The sequence below is a fragment of the Triturus cristatus genome, chromosome 10 (genome assembly GCF_964204655.1).
Source record: "Triturus cristatus chromosome 10, aTriCri1.1, whole genome shotgun sequence".
Lineage (NCBI taxonomy): Eukaryota > Metazoa > Chordata > Amphibia > Caudata > Salamandridae > Triturus > Triturus cristatus.
Genome location: NC_140593.1, coordinates 1170238951 through 1170260646, shown reverse-complemented (window position 1 = coordinate 1170260646; position 21696 = coordinate 1170238951). Strand labels below are relative to the sequence as shown.

The 21696-nt window shown below is 45.0% G+C and overlaps 1 protein-coding gene across 1 annotated transcript in view; it reads left to right on the top strand.

Annotated features, from left to right (window-relative positions):
- LOC146796880 (extracellular calcium-sensing receptor-like) overlaps positions 1 to 21696 on the top strand; it is a 115125-nt gene that overhangs the window by 70011 nt on the left and 23418 nt on the right. The window lies entirely within an intron of this gene.

Sequence of the window (21696 nt, the reverse complement as noted above, 5' to 3'; positions counted from 1 at the left end):
AAAGAAGGAAGAGGGGTGCATAAAGAGGAAAGAGGTATATAGAAATTTGCAACAGAGGTTAAGAAAAAGCAAGAGTAGTGCAAAAAGAAGCAACAGATGTACAGCAAGAGGCACATGTGTACAAAAAGAGGCAAGAGAAGTGCAGAAAGAAGCAGAAGAGGTACTAAAAGAGGCAAGAGAAGTGCAGAAATAAGCAGAAGAGGTGTAGAAAGAGGCAAGAGTACTACAGAAAGAAGCAAGAGAGGTGCAGAAAGAGGCAAGAGAACTGCAGAAAAAGGCAAGACAGGTGCAGAAAGAGGCAAGAGAGGGGTGTAAAAAGAGGCGAGAGAAGTGCAAAAAGAAGCAACAGAGGTGCAGAAAGCAAGAGAACTGCTGAAAAAGGCAAGAGAGGTGCAGAAAGAGGCAAGAGAAGTGCAGAAAAAGGCATGAGAGGTGCAGAAACACACAGCAGAGGTACAGAAAGAAGGAAGAGGGGTGCATAAAGAGGGAAGAGGGCTGCAGAAAGAAGCATCAGAGGTGCAGAAAGAAGCAGGAGAAGTGCAGAAAGAGGTACGATTGGTACAGCAAGAGGCAAGATAGGTGCAGAAAGAGATAAGAGAAATGCAAAGAGAAACAACAGAGGTGCAGAAAGAGGCAAGAGAACTGCAGAAAGAGGCAAGAGAGGTGCATAAAGCAGCAAGAGAGGTGCAGAAACAGGCAAGAGTAGTCCAGAAAGAGGCAAGAGAGGTGCAGAAACACACAGCAGAGGTACAGAAAGAAGGAAGAGGGGTGCATAAAGAGGGAAGAGGGCTGCAGAAAGAAGCAAGAGAGGTGCAGAAAGAAGCAGGAGAAGTGCAGAAAGAAGCATCAGAGGTGCAGAAAGGGGCGAGAGAAGTACAGAAAGAGGTACGATTGGTACAGCAAGAGGCAAGATAGGTGCAGAAAGAGATAAGAGAAGTGCAAAGAGAAGCAACAGAGGTGCAGAAAGAGGCAAGAGAACTGCAGAAAGAGGCAAGAGAGGTGCATAAAGCAGCAAGCGATGTGCAGAAAGAGGGAAGAGTGGTGCAGAAAGAGGCAAGAGGGAAGCAGAAGAAGTAATAGAAGCCCAGAAAGAAACAACAGAGGTATAGAAAGAGGCAAGAGGGATAAAGAAAGATGCAAGAGAAGTACAGAAAGAAGTAACAGAAATGCAGAAGGAGACAAGAGAAGTGCAGAAAGAGGCAAGAGAAGTGCAGAAAGAGGCAGGAGAGGTGCAGACCCAGGCAACAGAGTACAGAAAGACGGAAGAGGGTGCATAAAGAGGGAAGTGTGGTGCAGAAAGGAGCAAGAGAGGTGCAAAAAGAGGTAAGAGGGATACAAAAAGAAGCTAGAGAGGTGTATAAAGAAGCAAGACAAGTGCAGAAATAAGCAAGTGAGGTGCAGAAAAAGGCAAGAGAAGTGCAGATATAGGCAAAAGAGAGATCCAGAAAGAGGCAAGAGAGGTGCAGAAAGAGGGTGCAGAAAAAGGTAAGAGAAGTGCAGAAAGAAGCAACAGAGATGCAAAAAGAGGCAAGAGAGGTGCAGAAGAAGCAAGAGAGGTACAGATTTAAGCCCTCCTACCCCTGGGTTAGGACTTTGTTTATTTTTTTCTTTTGAAACGGGATGAGGACTGATTTTGGCCCCAGGGACTCCATCCCACTGGGCCAGGCAAAACCTTTATTTCTGGAAGGGGGGCCTCATGGCCCCCTCCCTCCTGGGCCATTTTTGGCCCCAGGGACCCATCCCCTGGGGCATGGCCTCACGTTTAGGACCGCGTGGAGACCCCCAATGCCCCGAGGTCCCAGCCATCTCCTCATCTCCTGTGGTAGCCGGCATTGCTTTTGGATAAAGGGAGCTGCAAACATGCAGCTCCTTTGCCTAAAAGCAATTCTTCTTGCTTCATGGAAGCGAGAGCAGTTTTCCTGCTCTCGCTTTCATGAAGCGAAGCAGATGGTTGCTATGGCAGGGCATGAGCAGTGCTCACACCCTGCCAAAGCAAACAGCAATGTACTGGGGTGGGCAAACCAGGACATTGCTGGAGCCATCCCTGGTGGTTGGCAATCCCCAGGTTCAGGGAGTGCTCCTGGAGGGGGCCATGCTGCCCCCTAACACATTTAAAGCCCCGGGAAGGTGGTGGTCCCCAGGGCCGGGGATGCGCTACGGACCCCATATTTTAATTAATCAATGCCCCAGAGAGGTGGTGGTGCCCGGGACAGTGGGGGTGGGCAGGAGGCCGGCTTTTACACATTAAAACCCCAGGAAGGTGGTGGTTTTAAAAATTGAAACCTCGGGGAGGTGCTGGTGCCCGGGGCTGCAGGGGGTTGTGAGGTCGCCCACATTTACACATTAAAACCCCAGGAAGGTGGTGGTCCCCGGTGCTTGAGGGGCCCACGAGGCCACCAACCAGAATTAACGAATGCCCTGGGGAGGTGGTGGTCAATCGGGCAGCATGGGGTGCAGGAGTCCACCATGCATTTTTTATCCAAAAGTCCTGGGGAGGTGGTGGTTCCCGGGGCCCCCGCATCACAAATTTATAATACACCAAGGATCTGGCCTTCCCCCGGGGGCTTCAATAAAATTAAGTGCGGGAGACCGCACTACGTTTTTTAAAATAAAATGTCCGGATTCGCCATTGATAAAATTTGAGATGTCATCCATTATGTCATCAGTGATGTCACTGACCATGTCACGAATTATGTGAAATGTGACGTCATCAGCAGTGCATTGCGGGGGCGCGAGTTATAGTTAGCTGAACTAACTATAACGGGCGAATTTCTCTGGTATTGTGCAAGTGAAATGTCCAACTAACTAGAATATCCCTGAAACCTTTGGTTTTTTCAATGAATTTTAAAGGTTTTTTAAATGCTAATTTCTAACTATAACCTGGCGGAACCTATGTTTTTTTCAGTGAATTTCTAATGTTTTTTCAATGCTAATTTTTAACTATCCCATCCCTGAAACCCATGAAGTACGACATGTGCAGAAAGAGGAAGAAAGTAGTAGTAAAAAACCACAGGAGTATAACCCATAGACCAGGTTGAGATCTAGGTGAGTACGAGAAAGCTAGCAACAATGTCTCAACCGGAATTAATGAAAACGAATATACATGTATGTACAAGACATTACAAAAAGGAAACAAAAAAGGGAGACTCCAAGTATTTTGTTTGAATTTGCTCATGACATCATATATTAGAAACACAAATTATACACAACAGTTATATCAGCACTGTAGGCATAAATGCAGAGGCAACCCTAAGGAACTTGGTGCACATTGTACTCATGACAAAGGTGACGGAGCAAGTGACAAGTGAGAAAACACAGCGAGGGGCGCGAAGTGATGAAAGTGGTATAGGACATGTACAAAATAATTGGTTCAACACAAGGAATATTTTAGATCATTGATAAGGGTTTAAAGCAGTTCTTGTGTGCCATAAGTTGCACTGGTAAACTGGTCGACGGCGTTTCGATCCTAGTAAATCAGGATCATCTTTAGGACCGGGTAGCCAATTTGGGGGTGCTGTAGATCATGAGAAGAGGTGGACTGGAGAATTCAAGAATGGATCAAGAAACAAGTGTCTAGAATCAGGTCTATGTATGTGGGGCAGCGTAGATGAACGTCTGCGTGTGAACAAGGAACCAGTGCGGGCAGTCCACTGGAACCTCAACGAGGGAATCGAAAGGAACGCCGCAGGGTCGGGTCCCCGATCCACTGTGACATCAACAGGTGTTATTTCCGTGATTGAGAAGGAGGCGAGGTTGATTGAATCTGATAGAGCTGGGTAAACGAGTATCTGCGGGCCGCCACGATCGTGTGCGGAGTCCTCCGGTGTCTCGGAAAGAGGAGGAAAGGCACAAAAAGAAGTAAGAGAAATGCAGAAAGAGGCAACAGAAGTCCAGAAAGACGAAGAAAAGTACAGAAAGAAGCAAGAGATATGAGGAAATAAACAACAGAGGTGCAGAAAGAGGCCTTGTTGCAAAGTCATCCTGTACTCCCAACTTTTTGCTGACTGCTACTGGTGGTAACTGACTCTAACAAGGCCCGAAGCCAGTGCTATGCTGAAAACACCTACATAAACTAGGGTACACTATAAGTTGGGGAACCACTGTGAATGGCATGACCTCTCCTGTAAGGCCCTAATACATAAAAGTGCAATGCAAACAAATGATAGACGGAATGCTGAATAAATCAAACATTCAACCCCAGTCAAAAGATCTGGGTTAAATCCATCATTATTTTGCTCACCATGCCACCCCAGTTTAGACCCAGTCATATGCAAATCAGTCTTGACCCTGTGCCTCCTGGGAACAGTCCAGACCGAACTGCCAAGCCAGGTCTTCCCTGGACCGAAAACAAGCATCCTGGGACCGGTTTCTGGGTATAACCCTTCATCAGCCAGGCAAGCTTGAATCCAGTGTCACAGTGAGCAAGTGACCCACATCTGGGCATACCCATCCCACTTAGGGTGAAAAGTGCTACGCAAACAAATTGTCGCGATTGTGCACCATAGTAAGCCGAACCGGGTCCACACACACCACAACAAACTCCCCTGTATGTATGAACAATGGTATAAATGGAAAAGGAGCCCGCTGCACTACCTCTCCCAGAAGGCAGTGGGGCCTAGCACTGATGAACAAACTGCTTGTCATGAGAACGCCTCCTTATAAGCACCTCCTCCACAGTCGGAAGGTGCTTGACAATTTGGATTATACTCCCTTCGTGAGCGGACGTTTTCTCCCCGCTAGAGGATTGGGATGTAAACGTTCGTTGGATTATGTATGGTCCGCCGAGTGACGTTCCATGGAGCTCTCGGGTGTCTCGCTCAGATTGCAAGAGTGTGAAAGCCGTTTACCAGGTATTCAAGTTTCCCATTCATAGAGAGCACAAGTGCGTTTTCTTTTTTCTTTACTAGACACCTCTTCAACGGCCGGTCGTTCGTTTCGACATTACCGGCAAACTCTTCAGCGGCCTGTCTTTCATTTCAAAACGCGTGTTCTGGGATTTCAGCGCGTCTTCCAGGCAGACCTCCAGCGGCCTTGAGAACCGAGAGGGTGCTGCTACTTGACATTTCCCTTGTGTTTTACTGGACAGCGTAAGGGGGCCCCTTTTAAATATCGACAAACCCTTGTGTGGCGTAGCAGCGAAGACTCCTCTCCTTGGATAGTTTTTGTTCGTTTTTTTTTATATACTGTGGTGGAACCTAAGCATACTCGAGATCAAAGAACTCCTGGTGTTTTCTTGTCTGGACAACAAAGAATCTTTATTTTGAATGAAAGAACTATTCGTGCTGTTCAAGGACAGCTGCTGCAGGGCTCCTTGTGAGTGAAAGACGTGTGGCACTCGTGTTGATTGAAATTGTATGTGATTGTTAGTTGCATTTCACGCTTGTCTTTCTCTCTTATTCCCCCCTGCAGTGCATACATATAAGGAAGAAATACAGAACCTAGACCAGACCTAGGACATACGCATTCCTGGCAGTACACTTTGTTACTTTGTCCCCTTCCCTTTTCCCCGGGGTGCTGTGTTCCATAGTTGCGTTCGCTGCACTGTGGGGGATAGCGCTCAGGAGAGTAGGGAGGCTCCTCAGCTCGCCGTCGTCCCTGCTGGCTGCTAAGAAGAGGTTAGTGGCTCTCATTTCTATCTTGTGCCACTGACACCCTGACACAAATGATAGACGGAATGCTGAATAAGTCATACATTCAGCTCCAGTTGAGAGATCTGAGTTAAATCCATAGTTCTTTTGCTCACCCTGCCACCCCAGTTTAGACTCGGCAAAATGCAAATCAGTGTTCACCCTGTGCCTCATGTGAACAGTCCAGACCGAACTGCCAAGCCAGGTCCTGCCTGGACCAGAAACAAGCATCCTGGGACCGGTTTCTGGGCATTACTCTTCATTAGCCAAGCTAGGTTGAATCCAGTGGCAAAGTGAGCAAGGGACCCACGTCTGGGCATACCCATCCCACTTAGGGTGAAAAGTGCTAAGCAAACAAATGATAGACGGAATGCTGAATAAATCATACATTCACCCCCAGTACAGAGGTCTGGGTTAAATCCATCGTTCTTTTGCTCACCATTCCACCCCAGTTTAGACCCAGCCATATGCAAATCAGTCTTGACCCTGTGCCTCATGGGAACAGTCCAGACCAAACTGCCATGCCAGGTCCTCCCTGGACAAGAAACAAGCATCCTGGGACTGGTTTCTGGGTATTACCCTTCATCAGCTAAGCTAGATTGAATCCATATGGCTAGGTCCAAACTGGAACAACATGGTGAGCAAAACAACGTTGAATTTAGGCCCAGATATCTGTACTGGGGTGAATGTATAACATTGTTCTGCATTCTGTCCATCAAATGTTCTTTTTGCTTTTGTCACCCCGAGTGGGACGAGTATGCCCAGAGGTGGGTCCCGTGCTCTCCATGCCACTGGAGTCAAGCTATCCTGGCTGATGAGGGCTGAAAGCCCGAACCCTGTCCTAGGATGCTTGTTTCCAGTCCAGGGAGGACCTGGCATGGCAGTTCGGACTGCACTGTTCCCATTCGGCTAGGGTCAAGACTGATTTTCGTATGGCTGGGTCCAAACTGGAATGGCATGATGAGCAAAGAAACAATGGATTTAGGCCCAGATATCTGTACTGGGGTGAATGTATGACATTGTTCTGCATTCTGTCCATCAATTGTTTTTTTTTGCATTTGTCACCCCGAGTGGGACAGGTATGCCCAGATGTGGGTCCTATGCTATCCATGCCACTGGAGTCAAGCTTTCCTGGTTGCTGAGGGCTGAAAGCCCCAAACCGGTCCTAGGATACTTGCTACCTGTCCAGGGAGGACCTGGCCTGGCAGCTCGGGCTGGACTGTTCCCATTGGGCGCAGGGTCAAGACTGATTTCCATATGGCTGGGTCCAAAATGGAATGGCATGGTGAGCAATAAAACAATGGATTTAGGCCCAGATATCTGTACTGGGGTGAATGTATGACATTGTTCTGAATGCTGTCCATCAATTGTTCTTTTTGCATTTATCACCCCAAGTGGGACGGGTATGCCCAGACGTGGGTCCCCTGCTCTCCATGCAACTGGAGTCCAGCTGTCCTGGCTGTTGAGGGCTGAACGCCTGAAACCGGTCCTAGGATGCTTGTTTCCAGTCCAGGGAGAACCTGGCCTGGCGGGTTGGGCTGTAGGGTTCCCATTGAGCGCATGGTCAAGACTAATTTGCATATGGCTGGGTCCAAACTGGAATGGCATGGTGAGCAAAAAAACAATGGATTTGGGCCCAGATATCTGTACAGGGGTGAATGTATGACATTGTTCTGCATTCTGTCCATTAATTGTTCTTTTTGCACTAGTACATAATAGGACAGGGGGATTATAACTACCTCTAACTCAGAGGTGCAGAAAGAGGCAAGAGAAGTAACGAAAGAAGCAACAGAGGTGCCGAAAGAGGAAAGAGAGGTGCACAAAGAAGCAAGTGAAGTGCAGAAAGAGGCACTAGAGGTGCAGAAGGAGGCAAGAGAGGTACAGAAAGAGGCAGGAGGAGTGCAGAATGAAGGAAGAGAAGTGCAGAAAGAGGCAAGAGAATTGCTGAAAAAAGCAACAGAGCTGTGGCAAGAAGCATGAGAAGTGCAGAAGGAGGCAATTGAGGTGCAGAAAGAAGCTAGAGCAGTGCAGAAAGAACAAACAAAGGTGCAAAAAGAGGCAAGAGGGGTGCAGAAAAAGGTAGGAGAGGTGCAAAAAGAGGCAAGCGAGGTACAGATAGAGGCAGGAAGGGTGCAGAAAGAAGGAAGAGAAGTGCAGAAAGAAGCAATAGAGGTGCTGAAAGAGGTGTGAACGGTGCAAAAAGAGCAAGAGAAGTGCAGAAAAAAGCAACAGAGGTACAGTAAGAGGCAAGAGAGGTGCAGAAACAGGCAGGGAAGGTGCATAAAGAGGCAAGACGGTGGAGAAAGAAATTAGATTGGTGCAGAAAGAGGCAAGAGGGGTGCAGAAAGAAGCAAGAGCAGTGCAGAAAGAAACGAGCGAGGTGCAAAAGGAGGCAAGAGAACTGCAGAATGAATCTACAGGGGTGCAAAAAAAGGCAAGAGGGGTGCAGACAGAGGTAGGAGAGGTGCACAAAGAGGCAAGAGAGGTACAGAAAGAGGCAGGAGGTGTGCAGAAAGAAGGATAAGGAGTGCAGAAAGAGGTCAAGAGAAGTGCTGAAAGAAACAACAGAGGTATAGAAAGAAGCAAGAGAAGGGCAGAAAGAGGCAAATAAGGTGCAGAAAGAAACAAGAGCAGTGCAGCAAGAACCAACAGAGGTGCTGAAAGCAGCACGAAGGGTGCAGAAAGAGGCAAGAGAGGTGCATTAACAGGCAGGGAAGGTGCAGAAACTGGGAACAGGGGTGCAGAAAGAGGCAAAAGAGGTGTAGAAACAGGTAAAAGGGGTGCAGAAAGAGGCAAGAGGGGTACAGAAATTTGCAAGAGAGGTGAGGAAAGAGGCAAAAAAGATGCAGAAAAACATAAGAGGGGTACAGAAAAAGGAAAGAGAGGTGTAGAAAGCAGAAAAAAGGGTGCAGAAAGAGGCAAGAGGTGTACAGAAAGAAGCAAATGAGGTGCAGAAAGAGGCAACAGACGTGCAGAAAGAGGGAAGAGAGGTGCAGAAAAAAGAAGAGATTTGCAGAAAGAGGCAAGAGAAGTGTAGAAAAACAAAGAAAGGTGCAGAAAGAAGCAACAGAAATGCATAAAGAGGCAAGAGAGGCGCAGAAGGAAGCCAGAGTTGCTTGCACACCATTAGTACCAATTTAACACCCATATTTAGCAATAAGTAACAGGTGACTATTCTAGGTTTGCAAAGGGCCTTCCACCATGCTGTAACACTTGTCGAAGCCTTTTTGGTAACGTTTGAGCCGTTTGAGCTAGAAACAATGCTTTTTTTGTACAAATCTGCAGATTAGGGAACAGATGATGAATTATGTGGCTAATGCAGAAAATGTATAATTGTGCGAAAGTCGGTGCAGCCAAACAGTCGCATAATTCCAGTGTCCCTGCTCATACCTCTGACTAGGTCCACAAGTGCTCCTCAGTGATTCCTTCTTTTTTTGTCTCACTGAATTCATAGTTGAGCTTCTATGGAAATGAGGAAGAGTAAACCTGATGTTACCACTCCACAACACAGACTACCATACCACATAATTACTCTCCATAACAAATAATCGCACTCTACATCATTCCTATACACTAAATACTACATACTTTCTATCCACATAATTTCACTGCACAACATACCCCATAATTCCACTACACACATCATACATCCACTCCACTCCTAAAAACATTAGTAAAAAGCTTTAACATTTACTATGCCAATAGCTCTAATTCTCACAAATGCGAAACGTATTACATTGCAAACACCTCTTTAACTAGTAGTCGCATTTGCAGAGTGGTGGAAAAAGGGTGCTGGGCCTCTGACCAGCGCTCAGGAATTCCAATGCGTAGGACTTACATAAGGTACCAGGAGGGCTTGCTGGCCCCCAAAGTCCCTCAGGAGTAAATTCGACTTCATCCATCCAATAGTCTGCCAGGCGGCGCGTTTGCAGAGTGGTGGAGAAAGGGGGGATGGCCTCCGAAGACGTCTTAGCAATCCCACTATGTGGGACTTACTGGAGGTAACAAGAGGGGTAGTTGCCCCCCAAGGACATCCTTGGGGGCTAACTACCCCTCCTATTACCTCCAGTAAGTCCCACACAGCAGGATTGCTAAGTTATCATAGCAAGCCATGCCCCCTTTGCCCACCACTCTGCAAATGAGCTCCCTGGCATGCTCCTGGATGGAGATTGAAGTCCCCTTCACTGCTGGGCATCCTTTAGGGGCCAACTAGCCTACCTCTTACCTCCAGTAAGCCCCACACAGTAGGATTGCAGAGAGGAGGAGAAAGGCCAAACCCCCTTTCCCCACCACTCTGCAAACGCACCTCCTCGCACGTTCTAAGTTGGGGTATTAAGTCCCCTTCATTCCTGAGGGTCCCTGGGGACCAACTAGCCCACCAGGCACCTCCAGTAAGCACTACACACCTGGATAGCTGAGAGTGGTCCCAGGCCACTCCCCCTTTTTACAACCACTCTGCAAACGTAGCTCCTGGCTCACTGCTGCTTGGGAGATGAGGTCCACTTGTGTCCACTTGTGTTCTGAGGTCCTCGCGCCTCCTCCTCAGTGCTCAAATATCAATATGTTTGGAATTTCTCAGCAACTACTGAACAGATTTACACCATTTATAAAAAGGGCGCTTTCTGAACCAAGAGCTACCTTTTTGCCAAATGTAGTGTAATTCCGTTCAGCAGTTCGGGCTGTAGCCGTACCTAAAATTTCCTATGGAAATTAACATGGGGAAAATGCATTTTGGGACCCCCCTTTTTTCTTGGCCCCTGCTTGACGAATCACCCCAAAACTTTCAAGACTGGAGCTAACCGGAACGGGCCTTTAGTTCTGAAAATTTTGCAAAGATTCTTCAAACGGCGCCAAAGATATTGGCAAAAGAAAAAACGCTTTTTGAATCGAAACAAAATACTAACTATAACTTCCTACTGGCGACCGCCAATAGGTAATATATGGTAATATATATATATATATATATATATATATATGCTCACTGAAAAAAACATAGGCTAAAGGGACATTCTAAAACTTTTTAAAAACTTGGAAATTCACTGAAAAAAAACAAAGGTTTTAGGGACGTTATAGGTAGACTGACATTTCACTCATACAAAACCAGAGAAATTCAGGTCTTATAGTTAGTGAGCTAACTATAACTCCCGCCCCTGCATTGCACTACTTATGACCTCACATATTACATCACTCATGATATGGTCAGTGACATCACTGATGACATCTCAAATGACAAGTGGTTTTTGGTGGCCATGCCCCCTTTCTCCACCACTCTGCAGCTCACCTCCAACAAACCCCCTTAATTATTGTATTTCTGCCCCGGGCAGCTTGCGGCCCTGGGCAAGTTGGGGAGATCCCATGGCCTCTCCAGCATTACTCAAAAAAAGCATTGTGCTCCAGGGAGGTGGCAGGGCAGGGGGAAATTAGCCCCTGGCAGTTGGCAGTCCCTGGTGTGGAGGGGGTCCACAAGGCCCCCATATTATTTAAATTAGCTCAGGTAGGTGGCGGTACCTGGTGCATGGGGTTCTACAAGGCCCCCATATTATTGAAACTGGCCCCCCGAAGGTGGCAGTCCCAGGGGCTGCGGGCGGGACCTACATTTATAATTAAAAGTGCAGCAGGGAGGTGGAGGTCCCTAGGAGGGGGCCCTGGATGCTACCCTCCTATATTTAGCTTATGCCACTGAGACATGGCTCAGCCAGGGGTTATTGTGAAGCAAGAGCAATTATCGCAATTTTGTGACTTTTTAAAAAAAAAAGTAAATGCTTTTATGCCATGGCGGGGTCCCAGAGGGAACCCAACACCATGGCTTGGGGGTCAGGGTATTCCTACCATGCTCCTATTTATTTATTTTCACTTTTTTTTGGAATAGGTGAAACCAAGTCCCAAGATCGCAGCCAATACTTCCTGGTTGAAGTTGGCAGCCAATCAGAGCAGTGCATTTCCCTGCACGAGGTTGCCTTTTTTGGGAAGGCTTCACAACCAAAGATATCACTATAATTTTCAACTTAAATTCCTAAAAAAACTACTGAGTGGATTTACACCAAATAACAAAAGGCACAATCTGCATCACAACAACCTTTCTGCCGAATTTGGTGCAACAAAGTGTTCCTATGGGAATTAACATTACAAACACACCCTTATTTTACACCCCTATTTCTCAGTACTCACTGCAAGGATTACCCCCAACCTTTCATGACAACCATTACCTACTTTTTGGGGAAAATCTTTTGAAGATTGGTCAAACTACGCCAAAGTTATAGGCAAGTAAAAAAAGCGCTTTTCCTATGGAAAGCAGATCCGACTATAACTACTTACTGGTGACCGCCATTAGTTTTTCTATAGATATAAATGTATATCCACCCACATTTCGTTCTTCTGTGCCTACTTTGCTTTGCACTCAATTAGGTGCGAGACCTCCGCGATTAAACCAAACCGCTATCAATTGCACCAAATCCTTCGTTTCCAAAAGAACGGGTCACACTCTCGCAGAGAGATTTTAGCAAGATTAATTTATTCTACAATCCATTTCAAATCATTACAGAAAGGACAGGCTAAAACCAACGCATTTCGGTATTGCAAAAATACCTTGCTCACGGTCGGATTCAAATGTGAAAACTCTTGTTTTTAACAGGTTCAACATTGTGTTACATCATTTCCTTTCCAACCGGACTGACCCACTCGCAGAGTTTCTAGGAGATGTAGTGCTATCTAATGACTTATATTTATTGTGCTTATTTCATTAAGTGAAAGACTTATGTATTTTCAAGTGCTGTGAAAAAAAATTATTTTTACACCATGTCATTTGTTTCAGAGCCATTATTATCATTTTAAGCATCAGTTTTTCTTGCATGTGTCCTTTAATGCCTCATTTACTGCCCTTCTATGCAGCCTGTTTTTGGTAGGTCAAATTTCTCTCAGTCCCTCCAGTGGGTAGTCCTTACTCCATCCAGGGTGTCCTCTGTTATTTATTCTATCATTTTTATTTCTATTTTTATAGTTTTGCTGTATTTGGTCAAGGGGTGCAATGAAAAAAGAAGGTTCTCAAAATTTGCTTGAAATACAATGCATTTTACATAGACTTTTGTATTTTCCATAGCACAAAAACAGAGAGTTGTGTTTTGCAGAAAATTGGCAGCATTAGATATTAGGGTGCATGAATGATTCTGTTGGGTACTGCAAATGAGTAGAGTAAGTATATTTTAAGTTATTAGGTTTTTTAACTTTCTGGTACCTTGTAGAACAAGTCTCTTAAAACTACCATGGAATCCCAAAAGATAAACTAAATGGCATAGGTAGAGTTGCAGGTATACTACATGCACAAATAGAGCACATCTTAATCTACATAAGCTTTCTTTGCATGCTCTCTGTCTCACACCATAAAAGTGGCTCAACAAGCCAAACAAAAAACATCTTTCTCATGCACTCCCATGCAGCAAAATGAAAAATTGCCCCAGGAGTAAGCTACACAGACTACTATTTGGAGAACACTTTAATTAACCACTAGGAAAAAAATATTAATCTCAAGACCAGATTCACAAAGAACCTCCACATTTATGGTAGAGACTCCACAGTTATGAGGGGGTCTCTGCACTTCAGGGCAGAATTTCTGCAATGAGAATTCTCATTGCCGAGGTTTGCACCCCGAGTGTGGAACTCCCCCACAACTGCGGAGGCACTTTGTGAATCAGGCCTTCAATTTTAATAAAAATTACAATGATTACCTTTCATCCACTTTCACCTTCAAATGTAGCAAAATCCTACTAAAAGTAGAAAGGAATCCCTAGATTAGATTACATATATATAGTTTTAGATTTACTACATAAACAACCAAAAGACCCATTTATGGTCACATGCTAATGGAAACCTATAAACAAATAGATAACTAATAGAATACATCTTAGTTTACATACGTTTTCTTTGCATGCTCTCTGGCTTACAAAATAAAACTGTGCCCAACAAGCCAAACAAAAGCCATCTTCTTTATGTACTCCTGTGCAACAAAATGGAAAGGTGAGCTACACAAACTACTATATGGAGGACCTGATAAATGGCCATTAAGAAGAAAACAATAATCTTAATTTTTATAACAATGATTGGCTTTCATTTACTTTTGGCTTCTTATGTAGCACGATCCTACTAAAAGTAGCAAGGAAGCCCCCCCCCCCAAAAAAAACGACAATGCATATGTTAATTTGCAGAATTACTTCATCAATTGATAAAGTTATAATAGGTAGAGACCTACTACTTACCTATATCTACAGCCCTAACACTGAACAAAGCCAAAGTGTAGTAAGAACAATATGGCTGCCTTTTTATTCTCTAATCAATTTTATACTGGCTTCTCACTGCAAAGTTATTACAGTATAACATGGCCCAAAATATATCTAAGGCCTAGCTGTATTATTGGATAGGGTGCCCTTGTGTCACTCAGACTCAGTCAGTCTCAGTCAGACTCAGTCAGATTTACAAAGGAATGCAAGGCGACCACGGGTGGCCCTGTGTTGATTTGGAAATCTAGAGAAATGCTGTGAATTTCTCTCTTTGGCAATGTCACATACATCTGTATGCCACACCACTGTAGCCACTCCACTCTACGCCATTCCACAATATGCCTCTCCACTGTACAAGACTCCATCTCTTTTCTATTATACTGTACGAACATCAGTGTAAGCCACTCCTCTGAGCACTACTCCTAAATAAGCTATTTCACTCAATGCCATTCTGCTGTGTGCCACTCCACTGTACTCTATTACACTGTATGTCACTCCACTCTACAACCTTCCACTGTTCACTATTCTACTTCATGCCACTCCACAGTATACTACTCCATACTATGCCACTCCAGTGTATGGCACTCCACTCTCTGCCACTCCAGTATACACCACTCATTTATATGCCATTCCACTGTACGCTAGTCCACTATACACTAATACACTCTATGCCACGTCACCGTACAAAGACTCAGCTTTATGCCACTCCAATCTGTGCTATTGCACTTTATACATCTCCAGTCTATGCCAGTCCACTGTATACTATTACACTGTATGCAATTTTACTCTACGCCTCTTCAGTGTATATCACTCCGGTATACGCTACTCCAGTATCTGCTACTCCACTTTACCCCATTCCATTGTAAGCCGCTCCACTCTATACCATTCCACTGTATGCCACTCTAATGTATGCCACTCCAGGGTATGTTATGTTATGTTAGAGTAGCTTAGATAGCGCATGGCTACCCCAGCAACGGGGCGTCCCAGCGCTTGCAGACAAACCAGATACGCAGCAACCAAGCCAGGTGTGGGAAGAACTACAGAAAGCCGGGCCTAAGGAGTGGTAAATAGCCAAGTTTTAATTTTCTTTCTGAAAGACAAATGATTCATGATAGCACGAGCTTCAAGCGGGATTGTATTCCACAATTTCGGGGCCAAATATCTGAAGGATCGGCCTCCTGCTCTTCTCCTCTGAATCATGGGAATGTGGGCCAGAAACAGATCTGCAGAACGGAGAGCCCGAGTAGGGACATATAGAAAACTTAGATTTTGCAGAATATTGGGGTCCGAGGAATAGAGAATGTTATGGATGAGGCAAAGTGCCTTAAATTGAATACGCTGCTTTACAGGCAGCCAGTGCAGATGGTGAAGGATGGGGGAGATGTGACAATTTTTTGGCAAACCAAACAGACTGCGTGCGGCCACATTCTGAGCTCTTTGCAGTCTGTAAATCGTGGATTGATTGGAGCCCAGCATGAGGACATTGCAATAGTCAATGTTTGACAGTACCATGGCCTGAATGATCATCTGTCGGACTTGGGGTTCGAAAAAACCCAAAATGGGTCTCAAAGACCGTAGACGGCCATAGCACATGCCTGCCACCTTTTTGGCGTGGGAGTCAAGGTCTAGTCGGTTATCGACCATAATACCCAGGTTTTTGACTTCCTTCTTAGGGGTGGGTGCAGGTCCCAATGCAGATGGCCACCACTGATCGTCCCATTTTTTAATCTCCTTACCAACCAGTAGTACCTCCGTCTTGGATGAATTAAGCTGGAGACGATTTTCAGTCATCCAGTTTGCAATGGCCGATAGATCTTCCTGGAATTTAATTTTGTCGGCGTTGGTATCACTGGAGAAGGAGAAGATAAACTGTGTGTCGTCCGCGTAAGATGTTAATTTGATGTTACGAGCTCTGGCCAATACGGCCAGAGGGCGGACATACACATTAAATAGAGTGGGGCTAAGTGCGGACCCCTGGGGGACGCCACAGCACAGCGGAAACCTTCCTGATTTATACGGTGGAGCATGGACCTGGAAGGAGCGGTCCATCAAAAATGACCACTCTAGGGCTCCATCTCGGACCCCGATCTCCCACAGTCTTCTTAAGAGGATCTCATGGGAGACCGTGTCGAATGCTGCACTCAGGTCCAACAGGACCAGTGCCGCTGTACCACCTCGGTCCTGTACCTCCCTCAGTTGTTCTGTGACGGCTAATAGGGCTGATTCAGTACTATGATTCGCCCGAAAACCATTTTGGGAGTCATCCAAAATTCCATTGACCTCTAAATAGTTGATCAAAATGGAATTTACATGAGATTCCGCTATCTTGGATAGATAAGGTAGCAAGGATATCGGTCGGAAATTTTCCGGCTTGGAGGGATCCAAAGTGGGTTTTTTTAATAGAGGGACGACCTTAGCATGCTTCCAGGATCTAGGTATTGTGGTTGATTCCAGGGTTTTATTGATCAGATTCAGACCTTCTAACAGGATGGGATCCTTATGAAGTCGCGCCATTTCGGGATTTACAGGATCCTCAGGGGAGCCGGATTTAATTTTAACAATCAGCCTATCCATCTGGTCCGCAGAAATAGATGGAAGGGTGCAAAGAGCATGGGGAAGATCTTGTATGGCACTCAAATCTACACCACTTCATTCTATGTAATTTGGTTGAACTCCACTCCACTGTATGCTATTACAGTGTACCCCATGGCACTGTATGCTACTTCAGTCTGCACCACTCGATTATACATCACTCCATTGTACACTATTTTTCTATGCACTATTACACTCTTAGTTACTCCACTGTACAACACTCTGCTGTACGCCACTCCACTCCAAACTATTACACTGTATACAACTTCCCTCTACACTAGTCCACTCAACACTATGACACTGTATGCAGTTCCAACCTACACCACTTCTGTGTATACTACTCCACTTTATGCTATTCCAGTATATGCTATTTCACTTTACGCCTTTCCACTGTATGCCACACCACTCTATGTACGTCCACTGTATGCCACTCCACTTTATACTACTCTACTCTATGCCACTCAGGTGTATGCCACTCCACTCTACCCCACTCCGTTCTAGGCTATTCCATTTGACCCCACTTCACTGCATAACATTACACTCTACCCCATTCCATGGTATGCCAATCTAGTCTACAACAGTATGCTGTACACAACAGCACAGTTTGCTTCTCCATATACCCTATTCCTATGCCACTCAACATTACACCACTGCACTCTAACCTATTCCACTGTATGCAATTCTACTATATGCTACTTCACTCTATGCCACTCCAGTATACTCCACTCTACGCCACTCCATTCTACACTACTCCACTCTACACTACTCCACTGGGCGTCACTATACTCTATGCCACTCCGCTATATGCTAATTTACTCTACCCCAATCCACTACACAGCACTCCAGTCTACACCACTCCACTTCACTCCACTTTACCCTATTCTACTCTGCGCTATTCCTCTAGACTATACTAGTCTACTGCACACCACTCAATTGTACTCCACTTAGCCCCATGCTCTTGAACATCTACATGGCCCCCATCGCCGCCATAGTCAGATAGCTCGGACTCAGCTTAGTATCCTACGTCCATGACACCCAGCTCTGCCTCTCCCTCACTAAGGACCCCATCACTGACAGACTTAACTTCCAGAATGGAATGTAAGACGTCGCATCCTGGATGAGCAACAGCTGCCTGAAGCTCAGCTCGGAAAAGACAGAGGTCCTCCTAGTCCTTGGACCCTCATCCTCTGCATGGGACAACTCCAGGTGGCCAACCGCAATTGGCATCTCCGCACCCCCACAGACCACACCCAAAACCTCGGCATTGTACTTGACTCGTCCCTCTCTATGACCTGACAGGTCAACGCCGTCGCCTCCACCTGCGTCAACACCCTCCGCATCCTCTTAAATATCTTCAAATGGATCTACCCCAAATCAAGGAAGTCCATCACACACGCACTCATAACCTGCAGACTGGACTACGGAAACCCACTCTACACCGGGATCAACAAGTCTCTGCTCCGCAATCTCCAGACCATACAGAACACCGCAGCCAGACTCATCCTTGGCATCCGTCTTCACAAACCCATCACCCAGCACCTTACCAACCTCCACTGGCTTCCTGTTGAGAAAAGAGTAACCTTTAAGATACTCACCCAAACCTACAAATACCTTCACAACACTGGACCCCAATACTTCAATGACAGAATCTCCTTCCACACACCAAAGAGCAACCTCTGATCTGCCGACCTCACCCTCGCCAAACACCTACGCATCAGCAGAGCAAGAACAGGGAGAAGAACCTTCTCCTACATCGCGGTCAAGACCTGGAATGAGCTACCAATCAACATCAGGTGTGCCGCCACACTGCACATCTTCAGGAAGACCCTCAAGACCTGGGTCTTTGACTGAACAGAGCTGTGCCCCCCCCAGCGCCTTGGGACCCTCATGGGTGAGTAGGGCACTTACAATTCCCTGATTGATTGACACTATGCTAGTCCACTGTATGCCACTCCATTCTACACTATCACACTGTACAAAACTTCAATGTTTGCCCCTATAGTGTATGGTATTCCACACTGCCCCAATCAACTTTACACCATTCCCCTGTATGCTACTACACTCTACCCCACCCCATAATATACCACTCCAGTCTAAACCACATCACTGTATGCCACTCCACTTTACGCTACCACACTATACGCTATTACACTTTATGCCCCTCCACTGTATGCTACTACACTATATGCTATTACACTCTACGTCACACCACTGTACGCCACTCCAATCTACTCTACTTTACTCCACAAAACTCTACTACACTCTATGCCGCTATACTACAATCTACTCCACCATATCCCTATACACTCCACTTTCCAAATTTTCATTGGACTCTATGCCCATACACTCTATTATACAACCCTCTGCTCCACTCTATAGTGGTTTCCAGAACTGTATGACACAGCACTCCACTCTATGGTATGAGTTGCCACTCAAATTTATAACAGTTTCCTCAACGCTATGGTATGCCACTTCATGCTAATCCACTGTGCACTACTCCATTTTATAACACTCCACTGTACATCCGTCCACACTATGCTATTCCACTCTATGCCAGCCACTATTCTAAACACCACTATACAGTATTCAGCTGTATGCTATTTCAATGTATGCTACTCTAGTTCACGGTATTCCACTCTACTCCACTACAGTGTACGCCACTAACTCTACACCACTCCATTGTATGACACTCTACTCTATATAGCTCCACTTCATGGCATTCCATGACATTTTACTCCGTGATCCAACTCTATACTCCATAGCCGTACACACCAATGTACAACACTTCAAATCACTAAACACAACTTTTGTGTATGACACAGTACTCCACTCTTCAATATGAGACCCCACTCCAATTTATAACAGTTTACTACCTACACTACACCATTACACTCCACTCATCCCACTCTACTCCATAATACATCAATACACTCTATTGCACTTTACTCCACACTAAGTTACACTACTTCACTCAACTCTACTTGACTAAACAAGACTTTACCTCCCTCTACGCTACAATACAACTATCGACTCTTCACAGCTCCACTGTTTCACACAATACAGTACTCTATGCAAAATCCACTCTACAACACTCTACTACTCTGTTTGCCACTCTCAGACACTTTACTCCTGCTTAAACCCCTTCATTCCACTGTACAACACTGTACTGCACAATACACCTCTGGACAACACTCTAATCCACTCTACTCTACGATACTCAAGTCCACCATATGTCTCCATACGCAACTCTTTGTATGCCACTGCACACCACTTTACTCCACTTTTATCTGACACAGTACTTCACTCTTTTCCACTACTCCACTGTAGGCCACTCCAATCTATGCCACTCACTACCATTGTAGTATGTAACACTGTATGCCAATCCACTGTACAACACTGTACTGTCATGTACACCACTCCACTCAACAAAAATCAACTAGAATGTATGCCACTCTACTGTAGTCTACATCACTTTCCAATACTGTACAACACCCCACTACACTCTACTGTACAACACGGTACTCCAATTTCTAACACTTTACTCAACAGTATGCTATGCTACTCTACTCTACTGCACTCTACATCATTATAATCTATGACACGTTACTCCACTCTCTACGACCCACTCAAGTGTACTCCACTATACTCCACTGTACTCCACTCCAGTCTACACCACTGTAGTATACTTCGCTTTACGTTGCTCCACTGTCTGACACTCTGCCCTCCTGTATGCAACTCCACTCTATAACACTGTACTACACTGTATGACACTCAACAACAAGCCACTCAAGTTCTCTCTATGATACACTACTTTACTATATGACACTGCACTTCACTATACAACACTCTCCCCTTTGTTCTATATGGCACTCTACTTGATGATTCTCCACTCTATGGCACGCTACTTCACTCTAAAAACTCTACTCTGCTCTATGTCAGTCTACTACATCCTGCTCTACTATTTAACATGAGATTCAACTGTACAACTCACTGCTCCAGTCTAAGATACTTCACTCCACTACATGAAACACCATGCCACTACACTATATCACACTATACTACACTATAATACACTGTATGATATGCTGCATCACTCTTCTCTACTTGATTTGAATCTCCAATACACTAGTCGATGCCAATAAACTTTACAAAACTCTCCTCCACTGTACTGCACAAAACTGTACATAACAACTCTCCAATTGCGACACTGGACTCCAGGATTTGAAACACATTTGTATAAAAAAAGTTTTAAAAACACTGGAATTCAATCACAAAAATAAACGTTAGAGCTTAGTCATAGTTACAATTATTTTCCCCACACAAACTTTAAAAATTCTAAAGGTACGATTATAACTTTCATTAACAATAACTAATAAGGAGCTGACCTCTTTACACACTATTTCTTACCACTAATCAGACAACACTTACTGTAACAAAGTTATCTACAACTGCTGAATTTCTGTGCTTTTTTTAGTCACTGAAATATCCACCTAACTATAATGTCACTTGTCTACATGTTCTTTCAGTGAATGTTTAAGTTTTTATTTTATAGACACAGATCTTTTTATTGCAACTAGCTATAACTTTACTTTTAAACTTTGGTTTTGTCAGTGAATTCTACTTTTATTTTAAACGTAAAGTAATGTTTTATTTCCATATGTAAAGTCAACCCCCCACCGCTCATGGCCTTTGACTGTGCTTATAGGGGGCTGGCCACAGGGCTTGGCCTACCATCAAGTGACTTCATGACCCAGCAATATCCTGCTCCCATTCTTTTACTTTCTGATTAAAGCATCTTCCACATCTTAACTGACTGGCCCCTAAGAATTGACTTCCTTCTTGTGGATGGATGGTTCTCAATTTCATTGGAGGTTTGGGATCGGGGTAAGCAATCGCATTACAGTCCAGATTACTATTACTATTACATATGTCTCAATGGTTGATGTACATGGCCTACTAATGCTGTGGCAATCTGGGGCTGCTCAGAATCTGAAAGATGGAACCCCACTCTGCTGCACAAATGTTATTGTCCTTATTGGCTGTTTGTCATGTGGGTAATGAATACATAATATAGATCAAACACTGTTGTCCTGATTGTTAATAGAATGCACGCATGCTGGTTTATGTATATGCAAAATTTACAAAAGAAAGATGAAATTACTCTAGAATGCTCAAAGCTAAATTTATTTTGAAAACACTAGATGTAC